Source organism: Silene latifolia, chromosome 2 (assembly GCF_048544455.1).
Source record: "Silene latifolia isolate original U9 population chromosome 2, ASM4854445v1, whole genome shotgun sequence".
Taxonomy (NCBI): Eukaryota; Viridiplantae; Streptophyta; class Magnoliopsida; order Caryophyllales; family Caryophyllaceae; genus Silene; species Silene latifolia.
This window is the reverse complement of record NC_133527.1, coordinates 47,149,276-47,168,851: the sequence shown is the minus strand read 5'-3', so window position 1 is coordinate 47,168,851 and position 19,576 is coordinate 47,149,276. Positions and strand designations below refer to the sequence as shown.

Below are 19,576 nucleotides of genomic sequence, written 5' to 3'. Positions count from 1 at the left end.
CTCCAATCGAAGACGAAATTCATGCATTAGAAAGTGAGGGGAGTTATTCCACCATTTCTCCTACTATCGCCAATTTTATTGCATGGGCAAAGAGTGTGAGTAGACAAGTTTCAGAACTAGAAAATATAGTAGCATCCCTCCGCAATCCAAGCACCATACCCAAGGAGAGCGTGCCACTAAATCTGTCTCAAAATTCTACAATACAAGAGGTAGTCGTCGTAGTTGACAGTCTAGTCGACCAAATAATCAGTTTAGTAGCTGAGATCATAAGATTGAGAGAGCTCACTAATGTCAATGGAATATGGGCCGATGACGATGAAGATGAATACCTCACTGAACACTATCTCGTCAAGGTTAGTAAAGATATAGTCAAAGCTAGCGAAGATCAAGATATAGACCACTTTACTCGCTCAGGGCGTCCATATCAAAATGTTTATCAAAACAGTCCTATTACTAATGGTCCAGTTACTAATACCAATGTCATCACATCAAATGATGGCGAAGACATATCTACTGACCATTTACTAAAGCAACTACAGAAGACAAAGGCTGATCTTTCAGTCTGGCAACTAGTGGCAAGTTCATTTCCTCATCGCCAAGCTTTACTGCAAGCCTTGGCTAAATTAAATGTGGCACACAACTCTATGTCTGATGATGTAGTCAACTTGGTCTTCCAAGATTCAACTAAGCTAAGTAACACAATTACTTTCTCAGATGAGGATTTGCCTCCCTTCGGCACCAGTCACAACCTATCTCTATACATTACCGTCATATGCTTAAAGAAAAACGTGCCAATGACATTGGTAGATGATAGCTCTGCAGTCAATGACATACCATTGAAAACAACATACAAGTTGGGCATGAAAGAGTCAGATTGGACTCCTACTAACCAAGGTTTTCGAGCATATGATGGAACACGACACAAAGTGGAAGGACTAGTCAACCTCACCATAGCCACAGGGCCGATCGAGCGAAAGGTTAATTTTCAAATAGTGGATATCGAAGCATCATTCAACATACTTCTGGGAAGGCCTTGGATCCACGCTTCCAAAGCCGTAACATCCACCTTGCACCACAAAATCAAGATCCCAATAGATAGCAAAATAGTGACGATCACTTCGTCACCTATCAAGGCAGTAATAGAGAAGATGTCAAGCAACCAAGTAGTCACGGATCCAGTATAAGAGCTTGGGGACTTTCATAGCATAAATCTTGTAGAGAGTGAACTGGCACCTCTATACTTCAATCCATACTCCAATTTAGTGGTCAACCACATACTCAAGTCTCAGGGATACTTCCCGAGAATGCCTTTAAATCTTGCCAAGAAGAATACCTTTGCACCTTACAAAGAAGGAAACTCTCAAAGGATACCATTAGGATTGGGATACAAACCCACGAAAGAAGAAGCTTTGGAAATGCTCACTCAATTTCAGAATCGAAAGAACCAAGGAATCCAAATGCGATCTTACCTCCCTACCCTAAATGGATATTTCGTTAGAGACGGGAGTCAAGAATACTTTCACGGGTTTCCCGAACCTTGGCATTATGATAAGTGCTTATTTTATACATTTTAAGCCCCTTATTTTAGCTTGATTTTACATGTCTTTAGCACTTATCTTAATTGTTTTATAGCTAATATTTGCATTTCTAGTTGTTTTGGATGTTTTGACATATTTTGTAGGAAATAAGCTTTTTGGAGCCAAAATACTACAAAGTTGCTAGAAATTGCAAGCAAAGTGGAAAGAAGACCAAATGAACTAAGAATTGGATGTTGCATGGACTTTGTACTTCAAGTTGCATGGGTTGTTTCATAGGAATTTGTTGGATTAATTAGCTAAATGCAATTGTGATCAAATATCCAAGTCAAGCCCAAATTACAAGTCAAAAGTCAAGGGGAAAGCATGGGATTCCAAAGTTCTTAAGATGCCAAATGAAAGCATTAACTGGGTGATTAATCGCTAATTAATCACCCACATAGGATACTCTTGCCATTTAAGATGGGATTTATTGGAAATTGAAGAGAAACCCGCGATGCTCATTGATTACTTACGTTTCTTCTTCCTCTCCTATAAATAGGAGAGGCATTCCAAGGCTTAGGGCATCCAATTTTACGTCTCATTTTTACTTTACAATAGCCTTAAGCACTATATTTCTCTCATTAGTTTTCTTATTTTAGTTTACAAATTGTCAAGCTTTCCTTAGTTTAATCCTTAAACATTTTGTGCTACACTCAAGTTATTGTTCAAGCTTTTCTTATTCAAGTTAATTTGGTTATTTGTTCTTCCTTGCAAGTCCATTTCTTTACGGTATTTCTACTTCTAGTTTACTATTTACTTTAGTTATCGTATAATTTATCACTAGCTCAATCATCATATCATTTTATCATTAGTCTTGTTTTATGTTTCATCATTTAAATTCTATCATTCGTACAACCATGTTTAGCATTTCTTATAATATAATTTACAATTTACACCTTAATATGAATAGCTAAATCTCTTAGTCTAAGGGTTAGGGGAGCCATGCATAAAACAAATATGTAACATGATAAAATAGGTTAATAATAATATTGTTCATATTGCTTCTATCACATGTTTGCACCATACTGTTTAATCTTTGTTTAAGGCGTTATTCATAGATTAAGTGTGTTCATTCATTCTAAAAGTCGAGAGGCATGGAATCGAATTAGACAAAGCATGTGTAGTAGGACGACCTAGTCATGGACGAGAGTTTCTCTAGGACCCGGTCTATGGTTGATACTAATGCCGTAAGGTGGGTATCTTTAAGCCTAAGCAATTGACAATGTTATTAGTACCAAGTTTATCATAATCATATATTTACCCTTGCATGTGTGACCCGACCCCCTTAAACTCCTTTTAATTATATAATTTACATCATAATTTTTATTAATCATCAAACAAACAAACCAAACCAAAATCGAAATCGACCTTGATAAGAATCTACCCATAGCAATTCACGACGTAATTCCCCTTTCCTTGTGTTCGACCCCTATTGCTACATTAATTTGTGTCTAGGGAAATTATCTTTGCATAGGTAAACGATAAGCCTATCAAATTTTGGCACTGTTGCCGGGGAAACGGTTTTATTACATTTTGAATTGTCGATTTTTATCTTGTTTTCTTTTGTCTTGAGGAACACTTGTTCCTTGAGACCGTTACTTATCATTTACCTAGAAATTGTTGTCTTATGCCCAGGTCCTCTCGTCGTGGAGAATTGCTTTCACCGGATTCCGATCCCGAGAGAACCTTTAGGAGAAGACGATGTTTTTGGAAGGAAGTGAAAGAGGCCTTTTCTCCCGTACAAGCCGAAAGTGCTAGAAAGTCTTACTTAGACGATCTAGAAGCCCTTGAAGAGGAGAAGGTTTCAAGTTCATCATCTCCACCACCACCACCATCTACTACCAAAAAGATGGTGAAACTTTCCTATCACTCAAAGCCCACCGCGGCCATGCTTCCAGCTGGTATCACAACCACTCAAATCACCGCGCCGGACATCGAGATCAAACCGGCTTTCATTAGCCTTGTGGAGAGGAAGCAATTTGGGGGAAGTCATTTGGAGGATCCCAATTTGCATGTGCAAAAATTTTGTGACTATTTCTCCATGATCCGTCAAACGGGCATCACTCAAGCCCAAACAAGGGAAATACTTTTCCCTTTCTCTTTGAAGGACAAGGCCAAGCTATGGATCAATAGCCTTGACCGCACCGCCATGGGAATCACCAACTGGGAGACTTTGGCTCTTGCTTTCTATCAAAAGTTTTTTCCACCGGAGAAAACTCAAACTTTGAGTAGCCAAATCACCGGATTCCGACAACAAGCTCTTGAGAGCTTATATGAGGCTTGGGAGAGGTACAAAGAACTTCAAATACAATGCCCACATCATGGGTTAGATGATTGGTTTCTAGCAATAAATGGATATTGTGCCGAGTCCCGAAGGATTCTTGATTCCGCCAACAATGGGCGGTTTGATCAAATTGACACCGACCTTGCTCATGCCACGATCGAATCTATGGCGGTCCATGATGCACAATATGTCAATTCCCGAGTTGTGCCATCCAAAGGTAAAGAAGAATCCTCCAACTCCGTTTTGCTAGCTCAAATTGCCTTGCTCCAACAATAATTGGCGGAAAGGGATGCTAGAGATTCCGTTCAACAACTCAATGCCATGTATTCAACAAGCCAAATCGTTGTTTGTGATGGTTGCGGAGGTGCGGGTCATTATGCCGCTTATTTCCAAGCTCCCATTGAAGAGGTAAATGCTTTCCAAGCTTTAAGACAAAATGCTTATCCACCGGGTACATTCTCAAACACATATAATCCAAACTCAAGATTTCACCCGAACATGTCTTATAGAAGCAACAATGTGCTTAATCCTCAACCACAACCCCCACCACAACAAAATGCCTATGTCCCTCAACAACAATAGTATATCCCTCCACCGGGTTATCAAAATCAACAAAGGCCCCCACAAAACAATTTCCAACAAAATCAACCTCCACCACAAAATGCCCAACAAAACAACCAAGAAGGAGGTAAGCTTGAGGGCTTGATAGTCCATATGCAAAAGGAATTGTTGGCTCAAATCCAAAAGAATGAGCAAGCTCAAAATGCCGTAATCAAGATGTTGGAGCAACAAATGGCTCAATTAGCCTCATCTAGCTCTTCAAGGAAATAGGGTCAACTACCCCCTCAAGGTGATCAAACACATGCTACCCTTAATGCTATCTCCTTAAGAAGTGGTACAAAATATGATGGGCCATCCATGCCCAAATAAGATGAGGAGGTGCTTGTTGAGTTGGAGATCTCTCCAAATGATAAGGAAAGTGAAGAAATTCCCAAGAAAGTGGATGTTCCACTTGTTGTTGAGAAAGTCAAGGAAGTGGAGGATGATCCTCCAAAGAAAGATGTTGAAGCAAAGATCCCGGAAAAAGTCAAAGTGCCATTTCCTCATAGATTGGCAAAGCATCAAAAGAATTCTCAATTCGGTAAATTCATGGAAGTTGTGAAGAATCTCTAGGTAACCGTTCCTTTTACCGAATTAATCACTCAAATTCCATCTTACACTAAGTTCATGAAAGACATTTTAACTAAGAAGAGGACTCTTGATGAGTGATGTGACCATTATTTGAGCGTATTTAGTCCCCCAATTAGCCTTGTTCCCATACTTTTTTGTGCATATTTAGGTCATTTATTGTCTTTAGTCCTTTGTTTTGCATATTATTTGAGGTTTTGTCCCCTTGGTAGGAAAGGAGTGCAAACCTTGCATTTTCAAGGCAAAATAGAGCTAAATTGATTGAATTCAATGACCAAGCATCAAAGAGAAGACAAGACTAGAAGGCCTTTGTACATATTATAGTAGATGGGCAATGATGAGGAAAAATCCTTGCATCTTCGACAAGATCCCCGAGATTGTTGGAAGAAGGAGGAAGAAAAAAAAGAAAATAAGGAAACTGACGAAGAACCCGAGCGGCTTGACCCTCGGGATGCTCGTCCAAGAAGGCCAGAATCCGAGCATCCAGCCAAGGAATCCGCTCGTCCAACAGCCAGGCAATCCGCTCGTCCCGCTGCCTTGGACGCTCGGATTGTGTTACAACAACTTTTGGTTTTCTTCTTGTTCTATGAAGGATGCGCATATTTTGGAAAGACCGGCAAAAAGGAGACCGACATCTCTTTTGAGAGGAGCGATTCCTCAAGGACTTAATCGTCATTTAAGCTCTTAGTAAACCCTAATTTGTGTACCTAATCCCCACTATAATTACCCCATTAGTCTAATTAGATAAGCATGTTCTTCTTATCAATCTCTAGTGTAGTTTATATCATTCTAATCTTGTAATCAACTTTTAATCAAGTCTTAATACAAATCTCATTTCCTTAATCTCTCTTTTGTTCATCTTTTATTTTGGGTAATTGAAGATTATTTGGGTTATTATTGGGAGATTGACAACCTTCCAATCAATCATCAAGTACTTCTATTATTCTTTGCTTTATTATTGGAATCATTAGTAGGTATAATTCTCTTAATCCCTTTTTAATTATTGTTAATTATCTTCATTTATTCATCATGTCTTGCTTTGTTAATATGATTGACAACCTTGTTAACATGCTAAACTTGATAATGAGTGAGTAGTTTCCTTAACTAGGGTTAATGGATAATTAGGGGAAATCAACATGGGGAATGATTCATGCTTAATTTAATATGTTTTCATAGTTTATTTGCTTGCTTGTTGTGATCTCAACTTATGCACATGTTATGTTTGATGAAATACGAGCCTATGAATCCTTGCATTTTTTACGCATCACTTACCTTTTCAATGAGACTTGTAAGACATAAACCAACTCGAGTCTCATTAGACCATGCATATAGTTGAGTAGCGAGGATTAAGTCGACTTGTAGGTGTTGTACAATCTAATCGATTCGGCTCCGGGACCCAACCCTTCCTAGGATTGTAAGATATAAACCAACTCGATCCATCACAACAATATTTGCTTGCTTATAATTTGAGAATATGTTTGTATGATCAATTCCCATGAATCCCCTATGACCCCATGACACCCTAGTGCCTTTTATCAATTGTTTACATCCCTTTTTAATCATCTTGCTTGTTTACTTTTATTGCTATTTAGTTTAGTGATCTTCTAACTCAAACCCCAAATTGTGACACCCCTAGACACCGCTACTTACAATTGAAAATCTTACTTCAATACCCGTCCCTTGGGATCCGGCCTTTACTTGCCTCTTTACTCATAGTAGAGTTGTTTGTGAAGCTATAAATATTGTTTTGGTCTAGGTGCTCCTAACGACAAGTAACCGAAAACTAAACCTCCAGGTGAGTACGACCAAAAATGGCGCCGTTGCCGAGGACGGTGTTAACTTGATTTAGATTTTCTTAGATTGTTATTAGTTGTGTCTTTCTTTGCCTTGGGGAAGTAAAACTCCCCAAGGTTTGTTCTAATTATTTTCAAGTTGTTTGATATTTTGCATGTCTAGAAGATCACAAGGTAACTTGTTACCCATTGATCACGAAATTGAAAGAACTTTGACAAACAATATAAGACTTGCTAGAGGAACTTTGAGAGGTATTGGTGAGGTTGTAGATATTCAACCAAACACTATTGAGTTCGCCAACCCTTTTGCAAGAGAAGGTGAGGAGAACCCAACACAAAATCCAACACAAAATCAACCCACAATGCCTAAATTTTCATCACATTCCCTACCAACCGAGGAGAACCTACCCAATGGTACTCCCACACCACAACACTTAACCGGAAACTTCATTGCCAAATCCGCATTTATCCAATTAGTCGAAAGAAGCCAATTTGGGGGGATGCCTAGTGAAGACCCGCATTGTCACATGGAGACTTTTTGTGACTATTGTGACGCGATTTCACAAACCGGTGTAACTCAAGACCAAATTCGATGGGTCTTATTCCCTTTTTCTCTAATTGGCACCGCAAAACAATGGTTGAAAGGCCTTGATAAGGCTACTCTCGGAATTGACTCTTGGAAGAAATTGGCTCTAGCTTTCTACAAAAAGTTCTACCCACCGGAAAAGACTAACATGATAAGAGCTCAAATTACGGGTTTTAAGCAAAGAGATGAAGAATCTTTGTATGAAGCTTGGGAGCGGTTCAAGGGAATTTATCGCTCATGTCCTCATCATGGACTTAGAGAATGGTTCTTGGTACAAAAATTTTGGAATGGTCTTTATGAAGACTGAAGAAACATTCTCAACATGGGATCAAATGGTATGTTCACCGAAGTTGACGATAATCAAACTTGGAACAAGATTGAGGAAATGACGGTCCATAATTCACAATATAGTAGACCTCGTAAGGCTACTAGAGGAGGAAAGCATGAAGTGGACACTATTACTCAATTGGGTGCTCAACTTAGTGCTCACATTGATACCATCAATTTGAAGTTTGAAAAAGCCTTGGCTAGACTTGAAGAAGCCTCAAAATCACCAAAGCAATATGTTAATGCCATGACGGCATCTTCATCAATCCCAAGTGGGATATATGAGAATTGTGGAACTTTGGGACATGACCAAAGTGAATGTAGGGGAACAAATGAACAAGTCAATGCTTTTAAAGCATACAAGAGTGGTACCCCTTATTCTAATTATTACAATGAAAACACCAAATTCCACCCAAATCTCTCATACAAAAGCCAAAATGTTCAAAACCCTCAACCAACATACACCCCACCTCCCATGAGAAACCAAAATCAAAGACCCTTTTACAACCAAAACCAAGGTTACCAAAACTAAACTCCATACAATCAACAAAGTGACCAAGGTTTTGATGTTCAAAAAGCGGTCCTCCAAATGCAAAAGAATCAACAACAGTTTTTCACTCAAATGCAAAAGGATAGTCAAGAAAAGGACATCACCCATTGTGATTAGACTTCCTTTTCCAAGTCGTCAAGCTAAGCCCAAATTTGATGACCAACTTGGAAAATTTATGGAAATTGTGAAGAATTTGGAAGTCTCGATTCCTTTCACGGAATTAATCAATCACGTGCCGGCCTATGCGAAGTACATGAAGGACATCCTTGTGAAAAAGAAGTCGATCCGGAAGCTTGAAACTATCGCCTTCACTAAGGTGAGTAGTGCAATCCTTTAAGGGAGTTCACCTCCGAAACTTAAAGATCCGGGAAGCTTCTCAATACCGTGTACCATTGGCGACACCACGATTAACAAGGCCTTATGTGATCTAGGGGCTAGTGTGAGTGTTATGCCGTATTCGGTGAGTAACAGGTTAGGGATGGGAGAGCTTAAATATACCAACATCACACTCTAAATGGCGAATAGATCGACGAAGACACCATTAGGGATATGGGAAGATGTTCCCGTAAGAGTTGGGAAATTTTTCATCCTGGTGGACTTTGTCATTGTTGACATGGAAGAAGACTCCAATATTCCAATCATTCTAGGTAGACCTTTCTTCCACACTGCGGGTGCGGTGATATATGTGAAACATGGAGAGCTTACTCTAGAAGTGGGAGATGAGAGCATAACTTTCAATCTTGATAAAACCATGAGAGCTCCCCATTTGCATGAACCATGCTTTATGATTGATCACTATAGCCGGAAGGATGATGGGAAGAAGTCGGAATTCCAATGGAAAAAGAAAGTTGATGATGCTCCATCAAAAGAGCAAGAGAATAGCAACAAAGAGAGCTTGAAAAGCTCACCCATGTCAAGTGAAGAGGATGGCCTCATTGGCCAAATCAAGAAAGGAGGAGAGTTGTATCTATCAACTCAAGAGATTTTTAATGATCAAGTAGACGATGTTTGCGGTCTTTGGGATGATGAGTTTGAAAGGATTTTAAATCCCTATATTGGCAACGTTATCGATCAAGACCATCATAAAGGACAACAAGTGCAAAGAACTATTGAGGATCTTTATCATGATAATGAACAAGCTTTCGACTACTTCTTCAAGGTGTTGAGTAACATCAACAACATCTTGAACATGCCCCATGACATCTCACTAAGGATGAGAGTTTGGTGGAGTCCTCTCCAAACCACCATTTGTAAATATTCTAACTCCCTAACTTGCATTTTAATTCTTACATTGCATTTTTGTCATTTTTGGATTTTTGTGCCTTGATCAAGATATTCATCATTTTTGAGAGAAGTGAGGGAGGGACTAATTATTTTATTGATGTGTAGTGCTTTAACTTAGTGTGGGTGATGTGGGTGATGTCATCGGGTCTCCCAATCAAACACATTTATAATACTCAACAAACAACTAGTTAGCGGTAAGTCGAGGTCGATCCATGGGACGGTGTGCTTTGGGTTCTAAGTCTATCTATCTCAATTTATGCTAGTGTCACAATTTGGTTGGGTTTGTAGTTGTGTCCTAGACTAATGCAAGCAATAAAGTAAAACAAGTAATAAAAGGAAGGATGTTAACAATTGATTAAAAGTGCTAGGATATCATAGGTTCATAAGGAAATCATGGGAGTTGATCATACAAACATGTTTACAAAGTTGCAAGCGTTTAATGTTATGGAGGAACCGAGTTGGTTTATGTCTTACGGTTCATAGGAAGAGTTGGGTCCCAGAGCCGAATCGATTAGATTGTAAAACACCTACAAGTCGACTTACTTTCCTCCTATTCAACTTCTATGCATGGTCTAACAAGACTCGAGTTGGCTTATATCTTACAAGTCAAGTTGAGTAGATAAGAGATAGTTATAAATGTAAGGATTCATAGGCTTAGCATTTCATCAAACATAACATGTGCATAAAGTTGACATCACAACAAGCAAGCAAACTAATTATGAAAACATATTGGATTAAGCATGAATCATTCCCCATGTTTGTTTCCCCTAATTGCCCACTAATCCTAGCTAAAGAGACTACTCACTTATTATCATGGTAAACATGTCATTAATGGTGTCAATCATGACAACAAATGTAAACATGATAAGATAATGAGGAAAATAAACAATAAAAAGTAAAAGGGTAAAGAAATTATACCAAACTTGAGATGATCCAAATAATAAAGCAAAGAATAAAAGAAGAGAACTTGATTGATTGATGAAGGGTTGTCAATCCTTCAATAATAACCCAATAATCTTCAATTACCCAAAAGTAACAAACTTGAACAATAATTAAGGAGAGATTAATGTGAGATTTGTGGAAAGATTAAAAGAGTAATCTATTCTAATCTATCCCTAATCTAATCTAAGAGGAATTTCTAATGTGGAGGCTCTCTACTCTAAAAACTTCATGCTTGGATTATTTACAAGTGGGGTATATATAGTCGAGCTTCATCAGGTTAACTAAAGCTAAATTACTAATTAACATTTGTGAGTTCTAAGCAGGGAATTGCTAGTCTTTTCGGAGAGATGAGCATCTCAGCTGAAGACGCCACGATCCGCTCGTCCAGGAGGGGAATCCGCTCGGATTCTTGCAGGGGTGGCCGAGCATCTTTGGGCAAATCCGCTCGGATTGTAGTAAGGGAATCCGAGCGTCTTCAAGGCTTGGACGCTCGGATTATGCGTCTTGGACAGGCGTCTTGTCTCTTTGGCCACTCGGATTCTGCTTCAGAATCCTTCTCTTCGATTACTTCTCATTATTGTAAGATTAGTCTTTAGTTCTCGCCTCCTCTTCATACTAGTCCATCTAATGTCGTCCATAAGTTTCCAAATATGCACGAACGATGGGAATTTCCGCCTTATTATCTCCTTTCCTATAAAACATATAAAATGCACTAGGAAAGCAAAATAGAAAGCATTTGACGGATAAAATGGTCATGAAATGTTATAAAAGTATGCAAAATAGGTTCAATTAGGAGACTAAATGTGCGCAAATAATGTTCACATCAGTGGGGATATCAATTGCTTAGGCTATTCATGCCTTTGTAGTGCCCCTACAATGTAGAACACGAGATTTGAAGAATGGAAATGAAACGGGTTATGCAGTGCACGGATGGACCTGAATCCGTGTTGTCCAAGAGGAATCTGAGCGTCTTAAGGGTAATCCGCTCGTCTTGCAGAAATCCGAGCGTCTGAGGAGGAATCCGTTCGTCCTGTTGAGCTGCAAAAACCAAAAATTTGGTCTGTAACAGAATCCGAGCGTCCCACCTGAGAAGACGCTCGTCTGATTCTGGACGCTCGTCTTAAGGAGAATCCGCTCATCTTTTTGCTGCAACACTTTAAGAAAAGTTTATGTAAGAGAATCCGCTCGTCTTTTTGAAAAGACGCTCGTCCCACATAGCAGAATCCGCTCGTCTTCACTGAAAGACGCTCGTCTAGTGGCGAGTTTTCCTGAAGCCTGTTTATACAGAATCTGAGCGTCCCGTGCCCCCAGCCGCTCGTCTTCCCCTGCTGTTTTGAAATTTTCGGGTATTTTAAATCCCTTCCCTCATTCATTTCATTCTTTCAACATTCAAACACTACCCATAAACCCCAAAACCCCAAAACCCTCATCCTCTCCGACACCAAAAACAAGATTTCCTCAATCAAATTCAACAAAATCAAATCAAAACTTCCTCACAACAAAAATTAATCACTCCTTTTACAAAATCAATTGATTCAAACACCAAAATCTTCAACTTTTGAATCGATTTTTGAGATACAAAGCAAAATCCTTTCATCTTGAATCGATTTGAGCATAGCTAGAAATTGGATATTTCAACCTTCCTTTGGTGTAATCAACAATGGCAGAACTAAAGGAGCAACAAAGGCACTCAAGGCAAAGGCACTTTCAAAAAAGCAACATTCCTTCAAGCAAAGAAAGTTTCAAAGGCTTTGGTAGTTTCTAATGCAAATTTGGAAATTCAACAACATGATCCCCCTATGGAAGCAACAACATCAACAACTCCGGTTATTGCTCAATTATCCGACTATCCGGAGGTAATTTTTACTTCCGATTCTCATAGGGATAAATTTGTCCATTTTGCTAAGAAAACCATTATGCCTACAAAATTCATTTGTGATAATGCCTTGACAAAGTTGGGTGTTCTTGAGCAAACCAAAGCCTTCTTTGAGGCCATGGGATTGGATAAATTGTTTACCATGAGAGAATTGACATACCCCTCCCTCACCTTGGAATTCATAAGTTCATTGAAAGTGACTAAGGTGGAGACTAGAAAATACATCGCGTTTCGTCTTGCAAATGTGAATAGACGCATCACCTTTGATGTTTTGAGTAAGATATTAGGCCTTAGCGATGCCCCGTACTATCATAAGATCCCCGAAAAGTATGACCCCGCTTCTCTTTGGGAGGCAATTTAAGAAATTTGTGAGCTTTCATGCTTGTCGTGCTCTATTAGTCCACCATCCGGGCATTAGAGTGTGGCACAAGGTCATTGGAAATACTTTAATAGCGAGAAATGGCACTAATCATCTTACCAAGCTCGATTTTCTTCTTCTTGAGTCGGCCTTGAACATAGGAAGGAAGTTTACTAAGCCATATAAAGCTCTAAGGCTTTTGGTTGAAAGATGGCTTAATGTCGATTGTGGCAAAGAGGGCACCGCTTTTATTGTGAATGGAGGCCTAGTTACCTATTTGGCCAAGCACTTTGACCCAAACTTTAACAAAGACAAAACTTATGTAGCAGTCAAAGGGGGCCATCTCATTGATATGGACGCCATGATTAACAAGTTTAAGTGGGTCAAGCATGATCCTCTTGACACCAACTATGGGTGGCTAACCAATGAAGCTAGATCCTTCACCTTGCCTTCAAATATTTTCCGATTTGAGTGTTCACCGAACAAACTACCTTCTTCCACTCTCCAAGGAAGCTGAGTATATCATTCATCAATAAAGAGGCGAAATCGAAGAGCCTTCCTCCTCCATTGTCACACCACCCTACCCATTCAAATATCAAGAGTTTAAACCCAAGGATGTTGAAGTGGGAAATGATTACTTAACTCTTCTCATGAGAGAAATGCACCGACAAGCATATAATGATCGAGTGGATGCCTACAAGGCCCAATATCCGCCCCTCCTTCATTTAGCTATGCAAGGACTACTTGATCCATCATGTCCTTTGCCTAGTTGGGCGGATAGGGAGGTTTTATTTCCAAGCACATCTAGTGGTGAAAGACCGGGTGGAGAGGAGAATGTTGATGATGAAGTTGTCAATGATGAAGAGGTAGGTGAAGAACAAGAGGTTCAAGAGAATGATGAAGAAGAAGAAGCTCAAGATGAGGAAAGAGAAAAAAGTGAGGAAGATCAAGGAAGTGGAAGCGGGAGTGGAGATGATTCCACTTCTATGGAGGAAAATGATGATGATGATGATGATGATGACGATGATGATGATGATGATGATATGATGAAGGATTAGCAAACCTTGGAGGCTCCTACACTCTTATGGTTTGTCTACTTCTTTTGTTTTCTTTATTTTATCTTGATCATAGTTTAGAGAGTCCTAGCAACACGGAGAACTAACACCTTGGCTCCATTAAGGTGTTCTTTTTATTGTTCCCACATGAAAAATCCAAAATAACAATTTATTGTTTCATGCATTGCATTTCGTGTGCATGAACTACCCCGAAATTTAAGACATTAGAAATAATGTCTATTTTGGTTTGGGGAAGTACATGCATACGCATCAGGAGGTAATCTAAATTACGCTCTCCGTCATAACAAAACCCATGCATCATGTAGTGTAGCTTAGTATAGCTTGCATTTAGTTTAGAAATCATGCATCATACTTGCATAATTTCCTATCATATTGGCCATTGAGGACAATGCCCATACTAGTGTAGGGATGGAAAATTCTAACTTGACCTTTATTCAAAAATCCTAAAAAATCAAAAAATTTCGAAAAAAATCCAAAAACATGTTCATTTCCTTTGTAGTGTAGTCTTGTATATATTATGTTTACGCCACATCCGAGACATGAGGATATTGAAGACCGCATGTTATGATCTTTTCAATCTCCTTTTTCCTCTTTATGTTAATGACTATGTGGATTTATTTTGATTGATGCTGTATAAACAATGTGAATTTAGGACTTGCATTTAGATTATTTGGCATATTAGTTGGTAGAATCATATGCATTGGGATGTATAAATGTTAGTTGCATCATGGCATGTAGTTTGCATGGTTAGAAAATTTTTGTGAAACTGTCTATTTGGGAAGCTTGACAAGTGTATATAGGCCCTAGTAGATGCTTTTTCTTCTTAAGACTTTGCTTGTTAGAATACTTGTAAAACACCCTAGGATGTGTCATGCTAGTAGCCTTTGACCCATGGATTAAGGCCTAGTCAAGAGTACCTTGTGGTGTGATAACTCCTTGGCTACCGTTTATTCCAAGGTGACCCTTGAAACCATGCAATCATCATTCATCCATGTTCTACCATATTTTGTCATCAAAGGGAATAGGCACAAAAAGAAATTGTTGAAAATTTGAGTTCAAGAAATGAATAGAAAAGAAAAGAAAAAGTTTGCAAATGCATCAAAAGAAAAGAGGAGTAACAAAAATACAAACTCCTATGCTTCAAATATAAGGCACCCTCGTTACTAATTGGGGTGACTTTGAAAATGTTCAAAAGAAAATGCAAAAAGTGAAAAGTTGTCAAGTATTGAAATGCCAAATATCAAAAGAAATGGCAAAAAGAAAGTGTTCTCAAATGTCAAATGCCACAAGAAATTGGAGGGAAAAACAAACAACAAAAGCAAACTCCCAAATGAAAATCAAATACTATCGATCCCTTTAACCATCGTATCCATTTTTGTGCATGGTAGAGAGGGGACAACCCTTCTTCTTGTCTAGGCAAGAAGGAGAATTCCGCGATCCTCCAGTGTTTCTAACACCATAGGGAGTCTACTCTTGACAAAAGCATTTAACTATTGAGGACAAAGGTACCCTAGCTTGACACAACTTGGAGGTGATTTGTTGGTATCCTTCTAGGCTTAGTAGCTTGAAGAAATTGCATCTATGAAGGAGTGTGTACCCTTGAATTGCTTCCCTTGTAGATAATTTCCGCCACTTAGATGAGGAAAGTGGCTATTCTTTTGTAGATGCATCCATTACTTGTTTTGTGTGCTTTAATGTTTGGATGTGTCGCCATTTTGGCAAGACCCACCTTGCCTTGCAAGAAGGCATCCTACCTCATGGTTGTCTTGTTGTGAGTTGAAGGGGTGGAGTGAGACCCGCTAATTGTCTCATATCGGCTATGCTATTAGGTTAGTTTAAATAACGGTCCTAGTCTTTGTCACCTCTTTACTCGGGACGAGCAAAGGTTCGGTTTGGGGATATTTGATGTGACCATTATTTGAGCGTATTTAGTCCCCGAATTAGCCTTGTTCCCATGCTTTTTTGTGCATATTTAGGTCATTTATTGTCTTTAGTCCTTTGTTTTGCATATTCTTTGAGGTTTTGTCCCCTTGGTAGGAAAGGAGTGCAAACCTTGCATTTTCAAGGCAAAATAAAGCTAAATTGATTGAATTCAATGACCAAGCATCAAATATAAGACAAGACTAGAAGGCCTTTGTACATATTATAGTAGATGGGCAATGATGAGGAAAGATCCTTGTATCTCCGACAAGATCCCCGAGGATTGTTGGAAAAAGGAGGAAGAAAAGAAGGAAACTGACGAAGAATCCGAGCGGCTTGACCCTCGGGACGCTCCTCCAAGAAGGCCAGAATATGAGCGTCCGGCCAAGGAATCCGCTCGTCCAACAACCAGGCAATCCGCTCGTCCCGCTGCCTTGGACGCTCGGATTGTGTTACAGCAACTTTTTGTTTTCTTCTTGTTCTATGAAGGATGCGCATATTTTGGAAAGACCGGCAAAAAGGAGACCGGCATCTCTTTTGAGAGGAGCGATTCCTCAAGGACTTAATCGTCATTTAAGCCCTTAGTAAACCCTAATTTGTGTACCTAATCCCCACTATAAATACCCCATTAGTCTAATTAGATAAGCATGTTCTTCTTATTAATCTCTAGTGTAGTTTATATCGTTTTAATATTGTAATCAACTTTAAATCAAGTCTTAATACAAATCTCATTTCCTTAATCTCTCTTTTGTTCATCTTTTATTTTGGGTAATTGAGAATTATTTGGGTTATTATTGGGAGATTGACAACCTTCCAATCAATCATCAAGTACTTCTATTATTATTTGCTTTATTATTGGAATCATTAGTAGGTATAATTCTCTTAATCCCTTTTTAATTATTGTTAATTATCTTCATTTATTCATCATGTCTTGCTTTGTTAATATGATTGACAACCTTGTTAACATGCTAAACTTGATAATGAGTGAGTAGTTTCCTTAATTAGGGTTAATGGGTAATTAGGGGAAATAAACACGGGGAATGATTCATGCTTAATTTAATATGTTTTCATAGTTTATTTGCTTGCTTGTTTTATCTCAACTTATGGACATGTTATGTTTGATGAAATGCGAGCCTATGAATCCTTGCATTTTTTACCTATCACTTACCTTTTCAATGAGACTTGTAAGACATAAACCAACTCGAGTCGCATTAGACCATGCATATAGTTGAGTAAGGAGGATTAAGTCGACTTGTAGGTGTTGTACAATCTAATCGATTCCGCTCCGAGACCCAAACCTTCCTAGGATTGTAAGATATAAACCAACTCGATCCATCACAACAATAATTGCTTGCTTATAATTTGAGAATATGTTTGTATGATCAATCCCCATGAATCCCCTATGACCCCATTGTTGGAATATGTGTCCTCCGACAATAATGCGATCACAACTGTCGATCATAATGATCACATGTTTAAGTCTCATTTTAAGAATACAATTGGGAAGTAATATTTTACTGTCAACTGGTTCACACATATCGGTAATGATTGGCTGACTAGAGTTTGACATTACTGTCGTGCGACGGTGGTGATCAGTTGATCCCTTTTGGTCATACCTAAAGGGTAACACTCTTAATTGATTATTTAATTGATCGTATGACGATACAGGTTAATTAAATTACTTAAAATTGACGGACGATTTTGGAAGTAATATTTACGTATCTCATTATAATTTGATTAAATAAGATACGGTCTAAGTGATCGAATTGTTTTATTACTTAGATGAAATTATTGTTTAAGGAAACAATTGAATTTGAATGAATAATTTTTTATAAATACAAGTTGTTGTGATTTATAATTGGTAAAATATTTTGGTACAAGTAATTATGAATTACTAAGTCAATTTTGTATATGACGTATTTTTATTAATGCGTTGATTTTTAATATGTTAAAAATAGATAACAATTTTACATGACATGTGACATGTGACAAATTGACAAAGATAAAATGGAATACATTTTATCTCTAAATGGACCGAATTAGTGGGAGTATTAGGAAAATATTATGTTGATTAACTAAGTGGTAAACATAATCATTCTTCCTAAACCTAGCCATGCAAACCTAGTGCCTTTTGTGAAGAGCACCTTGCTCATGCATTGGCCCTACGAACCCCTCCCTCTACCCGGTTTTGTAAAAGAGAAAACCATGGGTTTTTCCTCTAATTTTCACCTTATACACTACATCAAATGTTAGTGTATTATTCATTCAATCATCCATCAAAAATAAGATTTTTAGAGAGATAAAATTCTTCCTCTTTCTCCCTTCTCTTAACCGAAACTTAAGAGACCAAATAAATATTTTTGGGTCAATTTTATTCAAATTAATATTGTTCTAGTATCAATAATATTAATTTTATTAAGCAGTTACCTTGGGTATTATTCCTTGGGAGGGATTCTATACTTGAATCCTTGTTCATCCATTTTTGGAGAGCTCAAGAACAAGTGAGTAGGAGAACTCACTTGTGCCCCAATAATCCGAAATATTCAATGTAAGATGATGATTTCTTCTTTATTCTTTTTATTGTTTGCATGCATAAGATCAACATTTAATTTTATGAATAAATTAATTTGAAACATATATGAATATGTTAAGTAATGAGATACAGATTTCTAACAAGTGGTATCATGAGCCTTAGATTGTTTGCATGCAAATCGGTTATAGTTTTTCCGAGTTATACGATTAACATATAAAACTTATAAATTTGTGTTTATTATGATATATCACAAAATCAATTATGAATGTTAAAGTTTCTGATCCTAAAATGTATTTAGGATATTTTGGTTAATTTATGGATTTTTATTGTTCATCTTATATAATAATGGCATTAAAAATGTGATTTTATGATAAAAATGTCATTTTCGGACTAAAATTAGCTAAACTTCGAATTTTCCAGTGGTTTTTGGATATGTTATCACATTTATTATTTTTAGACGACCTGTAAATTTTCAGATTTTTTGGAGTTTTTATGCTCGAAATATGGATTTTTCATGATAAAAATTGAATTTAAATGAAAAATAGGTTAATATGAGATAAATTTCGAATCTAGTCATACAAATTTAGTATGTTGTCACATGAAATTTTACAAGATGTGTGTAAAATAATAGGCTATAATGAAGTCTTTATGCATGATTTATGAATTTTTGATAAAAAAAATAGCATAAATAGTGACTTTAATTAATGAATAATTGCTAAAACATACTTCATGACTAGGAAAAACGTCACATGTTGCATTTTATTACCCATTTCATATCTAAAATTGAAAAGTTGATAAATATATTTTTCTCATATTTTTATGATAATATTTGATAAATCCGATAAACCGCAACATTGTTTTTCCCGATAAATTTCGAAATTTTTAACCTAAGTTTTTGAACATTATGAGTGTCATGGTATTTTTCCAAAATGTTCATGAGTTTAAATTTCAAATTTCAAATTTATTTGAAATTTTTGTGATTTATTTGAAGTTTATGGCATTTTATTGTAATTTTGAGTCCATTAATGAACAATTTTAAGAAATATAAGTTAATTATCGTCAAATAGTTAGTGGAGACTAATTTTGAGTCCTAAGTAAGTTAGGGTAATTAACTTATGCATAAATATGATTCTATGTAATTTATTGTGATTTTAAAAGGTTGAATCACGCAAATCCGTAAAAACCGATTAATATACGATATTGGCTCCTTAAAGGCGATTTAGCATAAAATTGGGCATGATCATACATATTATAATGCTGCATTTTATTTATGATTGTCATA

General features: G+C 37.4%; 2 non-coding genes across 2 annotated transcripts; both read right to left on the bottom strand.

Annotated features, from left to right (window-relative positions):
• Nucleotides 1-3,798: 3,798 nt before the first annotated feature.
• On the bottom strand, nt 3,799-3,905 carry LOC141644551 (small nucleolar RNA R71). The gene has a single exon (XR_012544164.1). It is a non-coding gene; the product is annotated as a small nucleolar RNA R71 (small nucleolar RNA).
• Nucleotides 3,906-7,576: 3,671 nt separating this feature from the next.
• LOC141644467 (small nucleolar RNA R71) lies at nt 7,577-7,683 on the bottom strand. Its single transcript, XR_012544083.1, has one exon. It is a non-coding gene; the product is annotated as a small nucleolar RNA R71 (small nucleolar RNA).
• Nucleotides 7,684-19,576: the final 11,893 nt, after the last annotated feature.